This window comes from Haemaphysalis longicornis, unplaced genomic scaffold, assembly GCF_048455015.1.
Source record: "Haemaphysalis longicornis isolate Haplotype H1 unplaced genomic scaffold, Haemaphysalis longicornis Haplotype H1 scaffold_6, whole genome shotgun sequence".
Classification (NCBI taxonomy): Eukaryota; Metazoa; Arthropoda; class Arachnida; order Ixodida; family Ixodidae; genus Haemaphysalis; species Haemaphysalis longicornis.
Genome location: NW_027526407.1, coordinates 43,028,521 through 43,049,620, shown reverse-complemented (window position 1 = coordinate 43,049,620; position 21,100 = coordinate 43,028,521). Strand labels below are relative to the sequence as shown.

Below are 21,100 nucleotides of genomic sequence, written 5' to 3'. Positions count from 1 at the left end.
AAAGTGCAAAAAATTTGAACTATACTGGGAGAGAAAGAAAACGAGGAATAAAGAAAGGGTAGAGATAAAAAAGGAGGAAAGAAGCGGAGTGAATAAAAGGATGAAAGCGAAGAAAAAATGATAGAAAAAGACGAAAGTGTGGGAATTCAAAGCGAGAACAAAAAACTGTGGTTGATTCTTCTGTCATGGGAATCAGTCAAACACGAAAGTGAAATGTGTTGCGAAATCTGCAACGAAATGAGCACGATTTGCGTGTCGGCGGCTGTCATGTGGGTGTGCTTGGTGAGCGACGTCCTGCGGGCGGGCTGCTTCGGCAAAGATGTACTCGCGTCATTTCCGCGACGGACAGGACGTCAGTGAAATCGTGGGGTATCGCGGCATAAAACACTTTCGTGCTAAAATATAAAACTCGAAAACGAACAACCCTAAGTATATGTACTCTTTAGAACTAAAGGTTGCTTCACCGCAAGAAGACCCTGTGTGCAGGGGTGCACCCTTTACAGGCCGCCTGCTTCGTTGTACAGGTGTCACTTCCGCGACGGATATGACGTCAGCGAAATCTTCGTGTATCCGGGAATAAAACACTTTCGTGATAAAAAGATAAAAGAGAGCGAATGAAAGGAGAAACAACATTCGCCAGACAGCGAACGTTTGCACAATAAAGGAAAGGCAACTTCACAAAAGGGTACAACTCTGGTCAGTTGGCACGTTGTCACTGCAATGCAAAGGCGACGCCATTATCAATCAATCAATCAATCAATCAATCAATCAATCAATCAATCAATCAATCAATCAATCAATCAATCAATCAATCAATCAATCAGTCAATCAGTCAATCAGTCAATCAATCAGTCATGATGAGGCTGAACGTAAATCCCGAGGAAGTTGTGCGCTAGCATTTTAACGCACAATCTCGTCGGAGCTTTGTTTGCCAAGAACATGTGTAATCTAGCGCAACGACTGAGTGTCAGATCACCCACACCGGTGCTCTGCGCCTGCGTCAGAGTGAAGCAGGTGTGAACCATATTAGTGACCGGATTTGACGGTGCCGTTCCCCGCCTGTTGCATAAGAAGTTATGCGGCAAACTCACGGTGAAATGCAGCCTGAAATATTTCTGTTAGTTACAAAAAAAAAAAAAACCCGCGGAGGTGTGCTCCATGCTTGCTTGTGAGTTTAAAATAATCAAAAATATTTTGTTCTCTAGTTTCTTTTGTAGTGAAATGAATTGTCACCGTAATTGTGTTTCGTGATGGCGAAACACGTGGAGTCAGAGTGGCGGGTTTTTAGGCGGATGCGGAGAAAACGAATCAATTGAAGACTGGTAAAAGGCAAGTGCTTTGAAATTTTAGCGATGCTTACGAAACTTATAGCGCATGCGTTGTGCGTTATTACGCAGTCCGCGCTCTCATATTTCCTTTCTTCCCAAACGAATGAGCCGGCAAGGTAATCAATCCGCTTGGAGAATGAAAACCACACACGCTCCCGATCAATTTTCCTACATTTTGCTTCTAGAATTATGACATTGATTTTTTTTCATTTCGTTTAAAAGGATTTGCTCGTTTTTTATAGAGCTTATTTTGCCGCAGGGCATATATGAGGGAGTATGAGGTGATGATGACGAAACTTGATCAAATGAACATATAAATGTTCGCTTCGCGGATGAAGTTTAGGAAAGAACGATGATGAGGCCCACGTATCCACGCAAAGTATGAAGCCGCGTCGACTACGCGGAGGCCCGCCACCGCAAAATGTCGCAGCCTCGTCGGACGCAAGGCGAGGCAAGACCACAGCAAGTGGAGGATGCCAGCTATTCCATCACTGCGGTGGCAAACTGGGCAACCTGATTACATAACAAGGTTAATAAAATTTGGGAGGTTTATATGACCAGGGACAGAAAAAAACAGGTGGATACTTAGAAGTGTTATGAAGACAAAATGCAAGTTTGGTTTACTACAAATTCCGCTATGTCCCAATAAGAACGTTATCAATTCTATCGCAAACTTCGAACACATCTAGATATCCAAGAAAACATATTGTGGGGGATCACGGCTGGCTTTGGAGTCCAATTCGCAAGCGTGGGCTCCCCCAGAAGTTTTTCGCCAGGTACACAGGCCCTCCGTCATCATTAAGAAGCTTAGCGGCGTCAACTACGTGGTGGCCAGGCTGAGATCCGCCACCCATGATTCACTGTTAAGAAAAATGCTAGTAACAAGGTATTAACCCATTGTATTTACTAACTCATTACGAACTTTACTACCCCCAGAACGGTACGTTGGTCCTGCCACTAAGCATGGAACCCAAATGCTATCGTTACTTTGCACTTAGACGCTGCACTTAGAAACTGCTACTTGTTTGATACTAACGTTCACTGGTAGTAACAAAGTTGTATGGCTTATTGAACATAAAAACTGCAGCACTTCTCCCTCAACAAATCCCGATTAAAAAGTTTTTACAATTACACATGATGACACGTGTGTATGCTCACATTAAAATACACAATTTTAAAATTATCGCTACAATATTTGATTTGATTTGATTTGAGCAGGGGGCGGCAGAAAGTTAGATGGTAAGATGAGATCAAGAAGTTTGCAGGGATAAATTGGTCGCGCTTAGCGCAGAACCGGGTAGTTGGAGATTAATGGGAGAGGCCTTTGCCCTGCAGTGGGCGTAGACAGGCTGGTGATGATGATGATGATGATTTGATTTTTGCGGCAGGCCCACTTACTCTATCAGAGGACTTTCCGCTGCTGGCTATAAAAGCTACAAGAACAGATGTATTTCTAAGGTAAATAAGTTATACTGCCTCTCCCCGTGCATTCCGTTGGTATTTCTGCTTAATTCATTTGTTGTCTAAGCTAGATATGTGCCTGTTGAATGTGTCGATGTCGTGCTCAACCGATCCACATTGTCAAGCGTAGCTTTTTACTAGGTTATGCATGGCTAGTTAATAAAAGCACTAAGTAAGTAGCGGATACTGTGACAAGTAATTGGTTAGTGTTCTGTTAGTAAGTGCCAAGACCTTTTGTTTAAGTGTTCCGCCAAAACCCAGATCGTGCATGCCACCCGTTTAAAAATCTGCCACTTAGAAGCCGCACAACGAAGTTCGGCTACGAGATATCCTACCCCCGAGGGAAACTGGAAAGCTGGTCAAATGTTTCCAGAAAGATCTTAAATAGTGCACTCTCCGCCATTAGTGGGAGCGTCATGGTGCATTTCCATGGAAAGTCTTTCCATGGACAATGTCCACAGTAACTGGCGGCGGGAGGAAGACGAAGTGGAAGATTCTAAGACGGTGACAGAAACTATCGATCATTTTTTCATCTCCTGCCAACGGTTCTCCTCCATACGACGAAGGTACTTAGAAGGCACATGCAACAGGCTAAACCTCCCGCTGTCTGCCGCAATAATTTTATCGCTCGGGGCGAGAATGCTTGGATTCTGCAACGGGGATTTTTGCGGTGCGTTACACTCATTCATTCTAGAATCAAGTCAGCTGCCGGGAAAGCCGTCATTTCGCCCTGCTGGATTCCCCTTTCAAACGTACGCGCGTTTTGCTCACTGCTTCGTCTGAACCACATTCTCTGTCCGTTATACTTACTTCCTAATTTTCTTGCAATTCTGGTTTTTGAACGTTTTTTATTTCTGTTTGTTCTCTAGCCATTTTTTTTGTCTAGGCTTCTACTGATAATGCATCCCAATATCTATATATTTTAAAGCGAAGATTTTTACCTCAACCCCTCAAAGGTTCTGTGGCGACCGTTGGTGTCAACGGAAAACATCCTCGAACAAATAAAAGAAATTACTGGCACCGCCAGGAAACTAACCTGGAACGAGAAGAGAAACGGAGCGAGAGCCAGTTGTCTTACCGACTGAGCTGCGAGTCTACGCGAAGACGGGGGAGACAGACGGTGCATTCACCGAGCACATCTGCGGGTTTACCCTCGGTGTTCTCGCTGAATGCCATGTGATAGCGTAACGCGACCTCTCGCTCCGCTGTGCGCTCCGCCCACGGTGCGTGTAGCGGCCGTGTTCGCACCTCGCGCATGCGCTAGGAGTTAGTAAAAATTAAAGGAAGCTCCTACGAACGCACGGCATTACACTTCTCCTCTGTATCTGCCGCTGCCGACGGAGGTGACGAGATCGGCGGCAGAGACGGAGAAGTGAGATCGCCTGGCATCGTGGTTGAGATTCCTTAAATTTTATAAAAAAATTTCCACTCGTGTCCTTTACCAATAAAACTCTGAAAATCACTGTTCATGAATCTTGCATTGATTTCACCTAGCAAAGAATATCTTTTTGAAGTAGTAAAGGGTGTGGTTAAGTGAATTTCAATTGTCTCTGGTTTCCCTCTTTTTAGAGCCACGTGTGTGAATTGAAGTGACGTCGCATGGGTAATCGATGTGGGTGTCGTTTACAGCTTCGTTTTCCAGCTACCTTCACAGGGTGGATTGGCGCGATTTTTTTCTTTCCCACGAAAAACTATATTACTCAGTAACGCATTCATTTCCTGGCCAATCCCCCTGAGTGGGTAACAGTCATCTGAACGGTACCACCACCCCCACGATCAGCCAGTTTGGTCCCTCTCGATTCCCGGTCCTATCATATCACCGCTTTCGATCGTAACAAATTATACGAGCCAGTGGCGACCCCCTTAGCAACTTTCCGGCATCTTTTCTATGACGTCACAGAACCTTGTGTGTGCGATCACCGGCTGCCGACCTAGCAGCCGCCAAAACATGACTGGGTGACTGCAGTGGGGCCTCTAGTTCTGTTTTATCGTATCAGGTGAATGATAACGTGCAGTTAACACAATGATAACTATGTTTTAAGTTCTGGCCCCAATCAGGTCACTCCTGCCCATTAGCCACTGTAGCGCAAAAATTTTCGCTTAAAGAAACGTCTTTCGCGGCTGGAAGGGAGGTGTGTGAGTTACCAAGGGCAATTTCTTCCAAATGGAACAAAGTTGTGTTTTATCGTCATGGCCCCTTTAAGCTTCGCATTTAACAGTGCGAACGAGATAACCGAGCATGGCCAGACGTAGATGCGCTATTCGCACTCTTAAAAAGTGACGACTCGGGAGAGTGCCTGCACTGGTAGCTGGCACCGCACTCGTCGCATAGCATGTTCTCTCTCTGTGGACAGGCGGTGGGGTACGCGTTCTCTGCAGATAAACGATGCCGTCAGGATCATAGCACTCGGTGGCCTCTGCGATTGGTGGGAACATTCCTCTCCGTCACGTGACTCGCATTCGTCATGACCCTGTCGACCAATCAGGATTTTAGCGTCCCGCCACCAACGCCGCTTTTTGCACGACACAGATTCCTCAACGGTTTCGTGTTCAGGCGGCTAAGGCAACTCCAATGGCATAACCAATGGCATAACGGTGCGCTGACTGCTAGTTGGCTAGGCTTAGATTGTAAAGGCTTTCTAAATAAAGTTTTTGCTGCTTGTCAGTAGCGACAGAAATAATTTTAAACATCTCAAAAAAAAACTGAGTGATGCGACAAGTGCGTGGTTGCACTTGTCGCATCACTCAGTTTTTTTTTTTGAGGGGGAGAAATAGCACATGACAATTGTTGCATCTTGTAAGTTGGTGATTGTAATTTCTTACTTCTAGTTGCAACGTGTATCTCGTGACACGGTTCCCGAGGATGCATGCCTCAAGTATGGAGGAAACGAAATTAATCCTTTCCGACATTTCGTCGAACAACGCGAAATAAGTTATGCCGAGACAACCAGACACAATGCATTTAAAGTTAGGCATTATTCATTTTCATTGAAGTGTAATCTGAAAATTCGAGGACCTGCGCATCAAGAATAGCGCTGAGCCGACGAAGAACCCCCGATTCCTAAACGTAAGCTCGAATTGTAACATGCAAGAAAGGGAAGTTTGTTAGGCCTAGTCGGCTATGGTTATAAGGAGAGTTGGTGAAGATTCTAACGACCATCTCAGCAGAAAACGAAAACATAAAAAATTGACGAATGAGCCCGTAGCGAGGCCTTTTAATTCTCAGTGCCTCGTCTTATATGGAGCCGTGTGTGATGGTCATAAACCTTTAGGGCTACGTTTTTCTTCCCTGTTTTGCAGCGCGGTATATGAAAGGCGATGTAAAGAGAGGCAGAGACAGGCAAATAGGGAAGCAACAGAAGGAGGGGATATCAAATTATTAAAAGAAAGCAAGCATAGCAAGGAGATTGGTCGAGTGGGAAGGTTAGGGCCTAAGTTATGCAAAGCTATTTTCAAGATTTAGGAACAACAATTGCGCTGTAATAAAAAGAAAAGCAGGCGCACGAACTCAACAATAACAGGAATAACTCCGATTTTTGCTTCCACAAACAACTTCAAACTCTCTTTTTCCCTCGTACTATAAGTGACTGGACTGCGCTGCCTCCGGAAATGTTTATGTCAGGAAATGTACGTTTCTGTATTGAACGCGTTCACAAGATTGACTTTTATTACATTTCTGTAATGATCCCTCATACCGACCCCCACATTTTTCTTTTGTCTTTTTTCTCTGACTTATTCAAGCACACTTGCATCTTTTGGTGCTTTTTTTCACCTTCGCCTTTTGTGCAACGCAATTCTCTATGTTTACCTTTATGTCTATTTCTACTATCAATGTAATAATTTGTGTACACCCCCACTCCTGCTTGGGTCACCTATGGCTTGCAGTATTGAATGAATAAAGTAAATAAATGAGAACGAATTGTTTATATTCGCTAAACATACGTACAAAAACGTGTGCGCGTAAAACGAGAGGACCAAAATAATAGCTCTGTCATGCCAGCTTGAAGAATCCTCAGTGCCGAAGGGCACAAAACAAATGCGGAGTGGACAGTCTGCCGCACAGCTACTAAGTAATAACACGAGGGTATTGTTAAATTCAACGACCGGGGATGTGCGGCCTGGTAGAATATAATACCACAGGAGAGAGAATAATTCTTCGAGAATAGAAAATGTATTCGATATTGAGCTCCGGACAGAGTTATAATCCCTGGAAAGTTAGAGCAGTAGTTTATAATTCGTTTAAACGAAGTTGAGAGCGGTAGTGCGACGAATCGATTCAGCGTGCCGTACAAGCGCGGGGTGTTCCCGGTACTTTAGATAAACAACAAAACAAAGACAACTTATACGCGTCCGCATAAATATTTATTGATGAGTTCCGCTGAAGGCATTTCATCTCTAATAAAACTGCGGCACCTCCGTCTAGCGCCGACGATCGGAATGCAGTAAAACCGTAATATAGGGCTACGTGGAAGCCGTATACGCCAGGGAAGTTTTGCGCACCGACTTATGAAAGAATTGGTATGAAGAGCGGCTACGCCGGTGCTGGCATACGTGTTCTTATTTTGAGTTGTCTAATGCACCGCCTACCTCCAATATGCAATGTATCTATATTAACTAAATGAAATCACCCCATACGTGCAATGCAATACCAATGAATAGTCATGAAGTATGTAATCAACAATACGTATAAAAATTATCACTAACAAATACAGCTTTAACTGAGAATGGTGAAACGTTTGACGTTCTCTTCACTAGGTGAGGACGGACAAATTAGCGTAGTATTCAACGTCCACCGCGATTAGTTCATTGTGTCGCATATGACAACGTACAAGACTTCGCCGTAATTTCCCATTGCCTGCAATGCAATGCCGTTACATAAGGCTATGCAATACCATGTCACATACACGCGCGACTTCATCTTCAAGACGAAACGAATTACGTCGCCACTCTGCCCACAGTGAGATGTGCGAGACACCCTCCAGCACCTGCTCTGGGAATGTGCTCGATTTAGTGCGCAACGAGAGTCCCTCGCAATATCTTTGGAACTACCGCTTTCCGTGGAGATTCAACTACATGACGTCTTAGGACAGCGGGCATGTCCCCGACGTGCTCTACGGGCTACAAAAGCTCTGATAGAGTACCTACAGCCAACAGGCCTAGACCAGTCTCCGTAAATAACTCAACGTCTCCGTGCGCATCAAGTTCAACATTATCGTCATTATCTTCATGACGTCATCAACTGGCGTAGGAGGTTAGGCATTTTAGCCCGGCTAACATTGCCAGGCTTTATTAAAGATCTCTCTCTCTCTCTCTCTCTCTCTCTCTCTCTCTCTCTCTCTCTCTCTCTCTCTCTCTCTCTCTCTCTCTCTCTCTCTCTCTCTCTCTATCTATCTTTACAAGCAGTAGTAGTATTGGGTTAGGAGGCGACAGTAGTGGCCATCGTAGCGAGATAAATGTACTATTTGCCACTGTTTCTTCCAGACTGCGCTCACACAACCCTACCACACCGTTCCCTTTGCGCAACGCACCCAAGAGAACTCTTGCCTCCCACTAAGGTAAGTATCGTGGTTATAATCAGCGAGGAAGCAAACCGTACTTCGACAGCGAACAACCGAACAAACGTTTCGCGCAGTGATCTTAAGTGAGATACGAAGCTGGCAGGAAAGGTATCTCCCGCACCTCGTTAAGTGGCGCGAAGGCAATGAGAACATTGGACGTAACGGTATAAGTAATGCTGGCGCCATCTACGGGTGACTGCGTGAGGCCGAAATGGCGCAGCGGGAAATAGGCGGCGGCGTGCCGGCGACTGCGCTTTCTCGGTAAGCGGCTTATGTCAGCCGCCATCAAACACTATTTCGCAGACCGCGATGAGGACCGCGGGCTTCGATCGGCGCAGGTTGGTGTATATTGTTGCCACCGTGGCTATCTGTCGGACGTTTGGAGGCGCGCTTCTGTGTTTGCTGGGAAGGGCTGGCATCGATCGAAGGAAAGATGGCCTGCTTTGTTGACCGACGCTGTCTCTCGCGACGCCTGCGTTGGTGGGAACAGGAATTGGCAATCCGTTATTGGGACAGCTCAGCGGATGTGGGGCAAAATTGCGCGCAGTGCCGGTGAAGCAGACACAGCAAAAGAACGAGAAGGGGTGATAAAATTGGAGAAGCAATGGACGCGGATAGAATAAAATTACGGAGTGACGGAATACCGGTGAAAAAAAAATTGGGGCACTTAATTTTACTTACGTGCTTCGAAGGCAAAATAATTATGCCTTCCCGTGGATATAATTCATCAAAGAGTCCTATATTTCTACATCATGTTCGTCTTTTTTTTCTTCATTTCATTTCTTCGTCTTCTGGTGCTAATTGGCAGACAGATTGGCGACACTTCACGCCGCAGCTGCCCTGGAATCAGAATTATTTGGGGCCGCGGTGCACCTCTTCTACTCACGTGCAGTCACGTTCACCTGTTACGCCATATGACATCAGCGTCGCAAGAACAAAAGCCGCCGCACGGCGTCTGTAACCGCGAAATGGCTCCTAAAATGGCCGACGGTACAGAGGGAAGAAAAGTACAGTAACTGAGTTGGGAAATCAACTAGGGTCAATAAGTAAACACGTAGCTGGGTTTAGTAATCGGGTTAGAAATTTTTTGTAGCGTGAGCTACACTGGCCGAGGTTGAGCAGTTTCGCGTGGCTCCTGGAGAGCCATGCTGCGCATGCGCGAGGAGCAGTGACGTCTCACGGCGCACAGCTGGCGCGCCGGAGCCGCCGCGCCGCGATTGGATTGGAAATCGTTTTAGCCACAGTAAGCATGACATTCAAGCTAATCCTAGACAACCAGGAGAGCTAAGAATAACCAGCTGAACCTTAGCTCACGCTACGTATATCTTGGCATAGCCGAGCTAAGCCACTGTTATTTTTTTGACTGAAGGCGAATCAAAACCAGGGCCTTCGTAATTCGAGTCGATCACGCATCTCCGGAAGCAACTGCGACTACACAGTTGACTAAAGGAGGACCCAGTGCACGCGTTGCGGACTTCGATTTAGGAAATGTCGACAGCCGGTACACCCAGCTTGACGTACTGTGAGCTTGACGCTGCTTCGCACGACGTTGGGCTCATCATTAAGGTAACCACACGTTAAGGCTACATTTGGCGTAACAACACGCTCGCGAAGGTGGCTTGGCCTGTGACGATGGCAGTTGCCGTGAGAAGCTCACGGTTACATCACCGATTCCCATTCGGCTGCGAAATCAGCAAACCCACTCGCAGAAGCCCTATTCGGCATTAAATTGTAAAGTCACGGACAAATAAAATCCGAACACGAAAATATGAACCAGAGCAAATAAAAGTTAAAAATACTGTTCATAGAGGTCCACTAATACCAAGCTGTTGGTATATTTGGAAAGGTACACTTCCCAACGTTGTTTTTGTACCTAAGCGTCGCGTCAATATGGCTTGTATGGAAAGAAATGATGCTATTTGTGTGTTGTGGTTCATATTCTTCTGTTCGCGTTTGGTTTGTCCATGACTGTACATGTTATTTCGCATTCGCTACTTATAAGTGCGTAGGCGTCCTCTGAATTTCTTATATTTGTTAAGAACATCTTACGGAAGCTCCAGCAGGGGTCTTGGGATGCGTGAGGCACAGAAACTCGTTGGGAGGTACACATAACCACGCAGAAAATCGTTGCGCGCGCCGAGAAAGGTAAACAGCAACTCCGGAGGAGGGTTCTGAGAATGGGCGACAGCCCGTAGAAAGTTAAGTCGCCCCGTGGGCACAGAGCTTCATTAGACATTGTCCGAGCATTATTGGGCATTGTTTGAGCTTCATTCGACATTGTTCGAGCTTCAGTCGGCATTTTCAGTTTCATTCGAAATTGTTTGAGCTACATTCGGCATTGTTTGAGCTTTATTCGATATTGTTAGAGCTTCAAGCGACATTGTTTGAGCTTCATTCGACATTGTTTGCGCTTTATTCGATATTGTTAGAGTTTTATTCGACATTATTCGAACTTCATTCGACATTGTTAGAGCTTCAACCGACATTGTTCGAGCTTCATTCGACATTGTTATGGGCGACGACGCGCCAAGCCCTAGTCGCGGGCGGAGAGGCTGAGAAAGTACGCCACCGTGCAGAAGGCTAGATCAGCGGGTGAATAGGAAGTTTATCAGTCACAGAAGGTCCAAGTTGGCTTTCACCTTCACATTCTTAGAAAGTTTACACAAGATGTTTTGTGGCATAGGTCCTCCTTCAAACCGGCCCCTACTTCCGTTCACAGGTGTTAGCAAGAAGACAATGGCCAAAGAAAATGGCTGTGACTCGCGCATTTGCACTAAAACATAATGCGGCATGTTTGTTCGCTGTGATGAAACAATAGGCGTGCAGTGTTCTGTTGTGGTGAATACGTTATAAGGGACGTGCAGAAGACAAAACGTAAAAGGGAGAGTGAAAGGACAACAAATGTATGCACCTTCTAACCGCTATTGCCCCATTTTATTTTGTACACATCAGGGATTACCAACTAGCCGGTAGGTACCCTAACTCTCTACGACTTTTCTTTTTTTTTTTTGGATTTCAAAAGCAGCTTTAGTTTATCATTTATCACTGCTGCCTGGCACGCGTGGAGCTTTCTACGAAAATAAGGTCGAGTGTATGCGACGAGGAAGCGTGTTGCTGTTTTATTCTTTAAGCATCCATAACGTGTTGGCAGGTTTTGTGCTGTACTGCACATGCGCAGTTAGATTTGTGCCATTTTTAATAGGTACTAGCATAGCCGAATGACAAAATGGCGGCTCCCAGAAGGAATAAGTTGAAACGTGTGTGGCGCAGTCGACAGGACGACCCTACTGCGCACGCGCATCATACTAGTCCAGAACATGCCAAGATCTTATCAATTTTAAGAGCACAACACAACACAACAACAGCAAGAACACAACAACAACGCATCAAATGCTGCGAGTGGCCATTTAGGCTCCCACTGCCTCCGGTGCGGCTGCAGGCCGCGCTTTGAAGAATGCACGGTTATAGGCCGACACAAAGAGAAGACCACCCGAGGAATTATAGAAGCCGCGGAAATTCATAGATTAGGTAACGAGTGTATCAGAGTTCCCTCTGTATCACTGTCAACAAAAGAACTGCACTATCTGTCGGCTCCTGTCTAACAATTGTACATGGCTTAGTCTTCCAAGTGACAATGTATACTTTTTTCAACGCAATCTTTTAGGGCTCCCTGATGTTTTCCATTGTGTTAGAGTGGCCAACATGCTAGTGCATATAAGCGGTGTTGTTTCAAAATGAAATTCAGTTGGTAGTAGCGCTTCGTCTCGTTTATGTTTTTGTTTTCTTCTTCTGTCACCGGGTTTGTTTGCGCTTCCCACCAATTGCAATCTTATTAATGTTGATGTATTGAAAAGTTTATGTTCGTGAATATAGGTCACGTGGTTGATTGATTGTAGGGTTTAACGCCCCGACGCAGCGCATGCGATGAGGCGCGCCGTAGTGGAGGGCTCAGGATTAATTCTGACAACCTGGGGATCTTTAACGTCCGCCGAAATCTCCTACACACGGGCGTTTTTGCTTTTCGCCTTCATAAGAAAAGCGGCCGCCATGGCCGGGAATCGAACCCGCGACCTCGTGCTCAGGAGCGCAACGCCGTAGCCACTGAGCCACCGCAGCGGGTATAGGGCAAGTGAAGGCGATGACACAGCATTTACATTTTTCTTTACAAATCCTCACCTCATTGCTGTATTGCACACTGAAAAGCATTCACCCTGGTACTATGCGAAATGTTGAATCTGAGCTACACAAAAATAAAACAAACACAATGTTCATTGCAAACAGCCAGGGCAAAAAGAGTAATAACAATGACAAGTATGTTTTATTACAGACACCATGTCTTTAAAATAAGTTGAAAGGGAACCGGCATTGACGTTTTTACAAGACAACAACATGTAAAATCGAGTTTATAAGTGTATCGGGTAACCACGCATTTGTTCGTCGTTAGTGGCGAAACTCTTTTGTGCCAGAAAACTCTTCGCAAACACGTCGTATACCGCGAGAGCGTGCTAAGATGCTTTTCTGATTTCTGATTCTGATTGTGGGGTTTAACGCGCCGACGCAACGCAGGCGATGAGGCGCGCCGTAGTGGAGGGCTCCGGATTAATTTTGACCACCTGGGGATCTTTATCGTGCGCCGAAATCTCGTACACACGGGCGTTTTTGCTTTTCGCCTCCATGCTAAGATGCTTTTGGTTTCAAGGAAAAGGCGGCTGATCCTCGCTTTAATCGCCCAGAGCAGGAGGGCTTTGCTGCAGGGTAAACAAAAGCCACGTCTCCGATGTTTGTTGGGTTACTGACAAGCGAGCGCTCAAGAAGGGTTTGTTTTGGTGCCAAGGCTACAGGCATCTTTAAAAGCCACCTCACTGGGCTTTTAAGGCCTTCATCTGAAACATGGTTTCATCTAAAACCATGGGAAGACATTGTCAGGGAAGAAAATCCATCACGAAGTGCCAGTAACACGTCTCGCTCCTAGCTAGATGTCCCCTTAAAAAAATCCCGGGCCATCTCCACTAACGTGAAACCTGGGGAGTGGCGAAGCATGCAATGTATGAGTGTGTTCAAAGATTATATCTCTCTTGCCACACGTCGCGCGCCGATTGGGCGCCGGAGAAGCGCCGGTGGGAGGAGCAATCATGCACTTGCTGAGGCGGTGGCGCCCTCTTTTGTGTTGAGGTGGATTTAAGCAATTAATTGAGAGACAGACGCCGTAAGTTGTCTTCGGGTCACACGTCAGCATGCGTATTAGCAAGAGGCTTTGGAAAACGATTGTCCCGGTGCTTTAGTGCCCTGAATTCTCCAGACTACAGGAGACTCCGACAGCCTGAGCCCCTAAGGTGCTTCGCCCCTGAAAAGGGTGCTGCTGACGCAGGCGCTTCGGTGTCCATCTCAGTAGAGACAGCACTGGCCACAGAAACATGTCGAGTGGTGCTATTGTGATTTTCCTTTTTCAGTTGAGTAGTTTTATTCTCAGTGTTCCTATGACGTGACATTCCGTTTGCAAGCAGGTACAAGCCCGACAGTTTCTTAACGTACCCAGTGCCAAGTATGGCTCACTTCGAACACTTCTTTTATTCTTTTGAACAACTGCCACACAAGCTGCGCTGCTCGGCCTCAGTAGCCTTGGTGGTAGCCTTGGCGTATTGTTGGATGAAACCGTCACGAGCTTGAACAAAGACAAAGGAAGCGGAACATAAGGGCAGCCATTGGTCTAACAACTAAAGTTTAATATCAAGAAGGGTGAACATAAACACTTCACACAAAACAAGAAAAAACACTGCGCACGAGCGGAACAAGTTTACAAAAGCCGTGGTGATAAGGGGGCAGTCAACCGGCTAGAGTCAAGGCCCACGCAGATATGCAATCTCTTTGGGATGAAGACACGCTTGCTTGGCTGTCACACTTGTCTCCTCTTTCTCCTGCGGGGAACGCTTCCATAATTTCGCGCGGCGTTTGCTTACGGTGCCTAAATAAAACCTCAGTGGCAGAAAAATTAGGTTTCCATAAGCTGCACTTAGTACAGTGTGAAGAAAGATTGGATGATGAGGGGCACTTCATGCTCTCTCAAACACACGTTCATACAACGTTGATCCAACGTAAGGTCGACTACAGCGTAAAGGAATGCTGCACATGAATGCGGGTATATTGGAGTTAATTGTCTGAGTTCTAATTATTAATGAAGGTGGTTTGGTATCTTCTGGGTCGGTATAGGAGCGGGAAGCAGCTAACGTTCTGCACCACACCGGAAGTTCCTGGTTTGTACCTGCCCCGGAACGGAATATCGCTACTATGACTAAGAGGCTTGGCGAATCGGCTTTTTCAGCAGCATATATATGCTATTAGGGTACACGCGCTTTGCTGCTTTTGTAATGAGCATGCTCAAATTACTCCTGTGCGGCTCAGTACATTCCTCTAACACGCTTTTCTAAGCCGAGGCGACAGCAGATTTACTTTAGTTGGCTAGAGCCAAGCGCAGGCTCAGTGCAAAGTACTGCGGTGTGTTAGCTCCTCGACTAGGTAAGAGTATTACGTTGGCTGCTCGCCTCATGCGACTTTCCTAGAAAAATTTTACATATTTTTCCGCATTGTACACATAATTCTGTATGATGAAAGAGAACGTTACCTTTTATGCATATACGGGATGCATGTACATGATGCAAATGTGAGTGATGTTGTTAACCCCAGCTGTAGATACGTTATTTCAGGGAGATGTCATTTGAATTGCGGGGAATAAAGAGAAAAAAAAACGGTCGAGAGGTGCAGGGGATGCGTGTTGGACTGCATTCCACAGGCTCTGGGTTGAAATCCAGACCCAAATCACCCATTTTTCTTTTCTCAACTTTTGCTCTCTCCGCGAAGTCAGCAATTTTCGGGACCGTCGCTCGGTGACGCCGGACTCCGAATTTTTGTGTAAGGGGGCACTTAGCGCTGTTGCTTTAAAATATGTCTGCAACATGAATGCTTATTGGAAGGGAGTTTATACGTTCAAAAAACATTGCATAAAAATGATGAGCCATTCCATCACTGTTATTACATCACCCACTAAATAATTGGTTGTTTGGCGCTCTTTGCCCATGTTCACCTTGCGCCACTAAACATCAATCATCATCATCATCGTCATCATCATGAGCCATACGACACTGCGAAGGTGGATGGCTAGCGAAGCTTCTTAACACATGACATAGAGGTGACACAGAATTTGGGGGAATGGTACGGGCAAAGTTTATTGCGCTTGGGCGTTGACGACAGTCATTCTTGAGGAAGACGCACACAGCTAGGGGCCTTTTCTGCTGAACGTTCGCGACGAGTTTTCGCACACACGCAACAAAATTGCATGGCGGAACCCTTGCCTATTTTTGTCACGCACTCGGACCACTTCATCCTGATATTAAAGTACCTTCAAATAAAGAAACACTTTTTCGACGCGTTCGGGGCTTGCGCTCGCTCGAATCGATGTTCCGAGCGCCTCCCGTGAGGGAATCGAAGATCCTGGCCTGTTATATAACTGCGCCGTCACCATCGAAGTCATTTGCTGTTCGAAACAGAAGTAGTCACGCACAGTCACGTTTGTTCCCAAGGCCTCGCGCTTCAAGAACCTGTGCAGCAGAGTGAGTTTTTGTTCGCAGAGAGAAAAGGAACCCTAGCCATATAGGTTTTGCTAAAAAAACAAACAAACAAATAAGAATTTGATGGCTAGCTTACAGGATTTTCATGAACGCTATAATAGATGTTTTGTGATGCATGTTTGTGTTGCAAAGTTGGCGGCAGGCAGCAATCAATGCTTACCGATTCGATATAAGTGCTCCACAAAATATGCCTTCTGACAGACGGATGCTCCAGGTGATGAGTCGCTCGGGTGAAAATGACGTAGTTTGAGCTGGGTCAAACCGATGTGTCAAACGGGAAATGTTTTCTGGTATATTTTGACCTCCCAAGCCGGGTAAAAAGTTCTCACCAAACGGGAAAGAATTAATGGGGCCATGAAGGGAAAACACAACTTCGTTTAGTTTGCGACATACAGCCTTTGCTAACTCAGTCAGCCAAGTTCTAGCCTCAACAGATGTCTTTCAACCGAAAAAACCCCCCAAAATACGGAAAAACGTCGAAAATTTAGGCTAAAGTGACGCAATATGGGCAGCAGGAGTGACGGAATAGGCGCCAGTGCTAAAAGCTAAGTAAAAACTAAGGCAAAGTACTGACCTCGGATCCCAACCATGAGGAAGAGATAATTAGGATGATGAAAATGGGGTGGAGTGCATTTGGCAGGCATTCTTAGATAATCAATGGCAGCATACCATTGTCCCTGAAGGAGAAACTGTATAACAACTGCACCTCCCCGGTACTCAATAACGGGGTAGAAACTCGGAGGCTCACTAAGAGGGTCCAACTTAAATTGAGGATGACTCAGCGAGCAATGGAACGGAGTATGCTAGGTGTAACATTAATGGACAAGAAGAGAGCGGAGTGGGTCAAGAAACAAACGCATGCTGAGGACATATTAGTAGCAATTAAGAAGGAGAAATGGGTGTGAGCAGGCCTTCCTCCTGCAATGGGCGTATACAGGCTGACGACGATGCTGATGATATTGATGATGATGGCGATGACTAAAAGCAAGTTATCAGAGTCTTGACGGCACATTATAATTCAACTGATGTGATCACACAGAGCTCCTGGACCTACTACACTGGTCCAGTCATGCTGCTTGGCGTTGGCTTGGCGTTGGCTTGGCTTGGCTTGGCTTCGGTGGGTGGCCGCCAACCGCACAGAGATGATTCTGTGACGTCATCGAGACGTCGCTGAAAAAGTGGCTGGAGAATCACCACTTCCTCCAATGTTCTTCTTAATATCTGCCTTATTTGTTCGAAGTTTGCGATAAAATTGGTATAACTGATATAGGGACAAAACAGTATTTTAATAAACCAAACATGCATTTTGTCTTCATGGCTCCTCTACGTAATACGTGCGTCAAAATAATTACATAAACAGCCCTGGAACTGATAATTAAAAACTTAAAGCTGGATATTTACTAATACACTACAGCTATACACTTTCTTGCATATTATGCTGACCATGCCGTATAAACGGCTTGCGTCGAGAAAAAAAAAATACAATAAACACGCGTGTGATACTTGCCTTTAAAAATACTTTAAAAATAGAAAGACGCTTTTTTTACATTTTTCCAGTAAAAGGGATTTGTTCTCGGACGTAGCAGAGTGGATGACACGTACGTCAACGAGCTTTTGAAACTCTCGAAAAATTCACCCCCTCTATTGTTTCCAAAAAAAAAAAAAAAGAGATACTTTTTTTGCGTTTGCCGGAGATCTTACTCGCGCGGAAAATTCAGTTTCCACGCCACTCAATTTCTGGAAGATAACGACCAGCAAGGAAGTGTGCTTCAGGTTTGTTCAAGATCCACGCCTAAATCAAGCACGAAGCAACGGCAAATTTAATCACGAACATGCGACGGGGAGCGACCGGCGGTGTGTGTTAGCAGCGAAGAGACGATAATCCGCTCAAAGCAAAGAAAAACAAACATCCATGCATGAGATAATTAGATAGAAACTTCATTCCCTCGAGAAAGTGCCAGGAAAATAAATACAGAGTAAGTTTTCTTTTTTCTTAATCAGGTCCACGACGAGTCTGAGGCGTGTAGATCGATATGAACGCAGGCAGAGCGAGTTTGGTTGGTTGAAGGAGGGGGGTGGGGTGGCTCCGTCAGAAGAGCGGATTCTCCAGAAGAGGCTGTGAGTGCGGCGATCAATGCACACTGCTCGCTCCGCTCTTTACAAGGCGATGAAAAGCGCTCCCAGAAAGACACATCAAACGAGGGAAACGGTGGAAGTGTGACGCACTGGAAAATCTATGTAAAATCTACAATCAATAGGAATAGTTGCTTTTCGGCGGTGAAAAGCGCGAAAGAGCTGAGTCGGTGCGACCTTTCAAGACGCATTTACCGTTCTTGATCCTTCTGGGTGAAAATTTTGAATTTTTCTTAAAGGCGAAGGCCTTATACCTTTGTATTTCATAAAGTGCGTTGTGAGGTACAGAAAATCGGTGGTACAAAAAATAGAAGCGCGAGCCGGAGATAGCGCACCGTGAAAGAGAAAAAGATCCCGGGCCATTTTCACTAACGTGGAACCTCGGGAGGGGCGAAACATGCAGGGTATAAGTGTATTCTTTGCGCCTTGGCGTCTTTGCCAACAGAGATGAAACCGTTGGGGGTACAGGTATACAGCTTTGCTGTAAAAGTCTCTTGTCTTTGAAGCACGAAGCTCTCTAGCTCGAGGCGTAAACGAGTGCCCCCGGTGCTTTTCGTTAGTACGCGTTACGAAGCAAGCCGAATAGAGTTGTAAAAAAGAAAACTGCTATTCTCGCTACCTGGCCAGCTTCAGCCGGTGTGGTGGGCGCCTGCGACCATGTTTGTTTATATGCTCCATGCTGGTGCGACGGCAGTGGCTACGCTGAAGTGCCCCAGTGCCACTTGTCAGGGTTGCTGTTCGTAAGTTTGTTTTCGCAAATGTCTGAGCGCTTACTGAAAGATTTTCTCTACGCAGGTGCTTACCCATTGCAACTGCAATGATTTGCAAACGACATTAATTTTTGATTATGTAGCAGTGCGTCAAGAAAATCGCATTAAGTCGAACGAATGACATTCCATGGGAATGACATTGAATTTGCCGTGTGGCAGGGGCATAAGGCTACCGTCGCGCACTACATAGCCAGCGTCACTAACCCCATCTGTGTAGATCATCCTCCCCTGAGGCATGATGTTCTGCTGCAATTTTAATGCACAGCGTTTCTTATGACTACGCCACGATTCCACGCCGCTATGAGCGTTTTCGTGAAGCGGCGAAGAAAGAAAAGCCAAGACTCGCTCTCAGGTGACCACTGACGTCATCATGATACGCAGTGGGCCTGCTCCGCCTTCCATACGCGCGAAGCACGAACAGAGGGTGTGCCTGCACCACTTTAGGCACGCACGCGTGGTGACGTCACGCGTTGTACAAAGAAGAGCTCTCCTATCGCCCAAACCCGAGTCTCGCGGAGCTGCCTGTCGCCACCACGCCTCTCTAAGAGCTTCATTCCCGTCAAAATGACACGCCTGAAGCAGCTTCTCCCTCCTGACGAGTTTGAGTTGCGGAAATGTAACCACGTCGAGGCTGCCTGGCGCCGACCAGCGAGTGACCCGAGTTAACGCGTACCCTTACATGATGGCGGATATTGTCTTGGAGAGAAACTTCTCTAGCCGCCTTCTGGGGCCCTTTGTAGCGTCTGCACAGGTTCTGACTCTCCCCGGACGCCTACCCAATCTATGGTTCATACTTTCGTTAAAGTACCTGTCCAACAATGTTTCGCATTACATCGTGCGCAACCGGTATTATGTCTGCGTTAGGTCATTTTAAGCTTAGAACGGCAAAAAAAGGTTTATTTCTACTATAAATGCCAAGTGTCGCATGGCCCATGCTCGACACCCTGCCCAAAAAGTCCTTACGCAGGTTATGGGATATGTTGAGGCTCGTGTATATCTAGCCACACTTTAAGTAAATTTTTCAACTCGACTCGTCTGCCCTCTCAACGAGCAGGTGCTGCTTGATTATTGCTCAGGTTAATTTTAAACTCACTAGGACGTTAGAAACCCAATCCCGAACCTTCAAAGAGCATCTTTTCGTCTTGCGGTAAAGCGGACATAACATTGGACGCGCTTCCTTTTCCCTCCCTCCTTCCTTCCACAACATCTCCCTCTTCATTCCCTTCACAATCGCCCACTCTCCTGCCTCTCCCTCCTCTGACTCCATTCCCCTCACATTTTCCTCTCGTTTTCCTTACCTGTTCTCTCTCTCTTTTCTTTCTCTATTCTCTCTTTTTCTTTACCAATTCAAACTCTTCCACATCCCCTTCTCCCCTCCTGGTCCCACCTTCCCGCTACACGTTCCACATCCTCTTCTCGCTCCTCTGCTTCCTCTATATCCTTCTCTGCTCCCTTTCTTCCCGCCACGCTCATCTTCCCCTCACCATCGCCAGTTCGCCTTCTTCCCCTACCTACCCTCCCACTCTCCCTACCCCGTTTGTACCGCTGCCATTCCCTCGCAGCTTCTCCCCACTATTCTTTCAATGTTCTCCCTTCTCTCTCCTCTCTATTCCCCTTTCTTTATCACACCTTACTTCCTCCCTCTTTTCCTGCCCCTCTTTTTCCGGCATGCGCGGGGCAGGGACGGAGTAAATACACATCTTGTACGCAGTTTCTTCTTGTTATTCCCTGGTATCCGTGTAGCACAAAGAAAGCACACACGTGCCGTGTAAGCTGTGTGCATAGTGTTTGTCTTTATGTCGTTGACATAGAATGGGCCATCTCCACCTGTCATCCGGCGGTGTATGCGATGTAGGTACAGACCATATGTCTGCTATGCAAGCTGCGTACATTGTGATGGCATGTATGTGGGTCAGATACGATATACCGGTTCTTCCTGTCATTCTGCTGTATCCGCGATGCCGGTAGGGATAGATACACGTGCTGGGCAGGCCGGGCAGTTCGTAGTGTTTGTCCGTATGGTGTTCACATATATCAGACTGCATATATTTTCGTCCTGGAATTCCGTGGTATCTTTGGTGCAGGAAGAGAGCATACAACTGCCATTTAGGCTTCGTGCATAGTGTTTCTACATTGTTCGCACACGATATATCGTTTCTTCCTGTTATTTTGCGCTGTCTGGGGTGCTTAAAGAGAAATATGCCCCAGCTGTGCATGCTTGGCATTTG

At 46.2% G+C, this 21,100-nt stretch overlaps 1 protein-coding gene across 1 annotated transcript in view; it reads right to left on the bottom strand.

Annotated features, from left to right (window-relative positions):
- Amon (prohormone processing protease amontillado) overlaps window positions 1-21,100 on the bottom strand; it is a 227,402-nt gene that overhangs the window by 51,534 nt on the left and 154,768 nt on the right. The gene's annotated exons all lie outside the window — the stretch shown is intronic.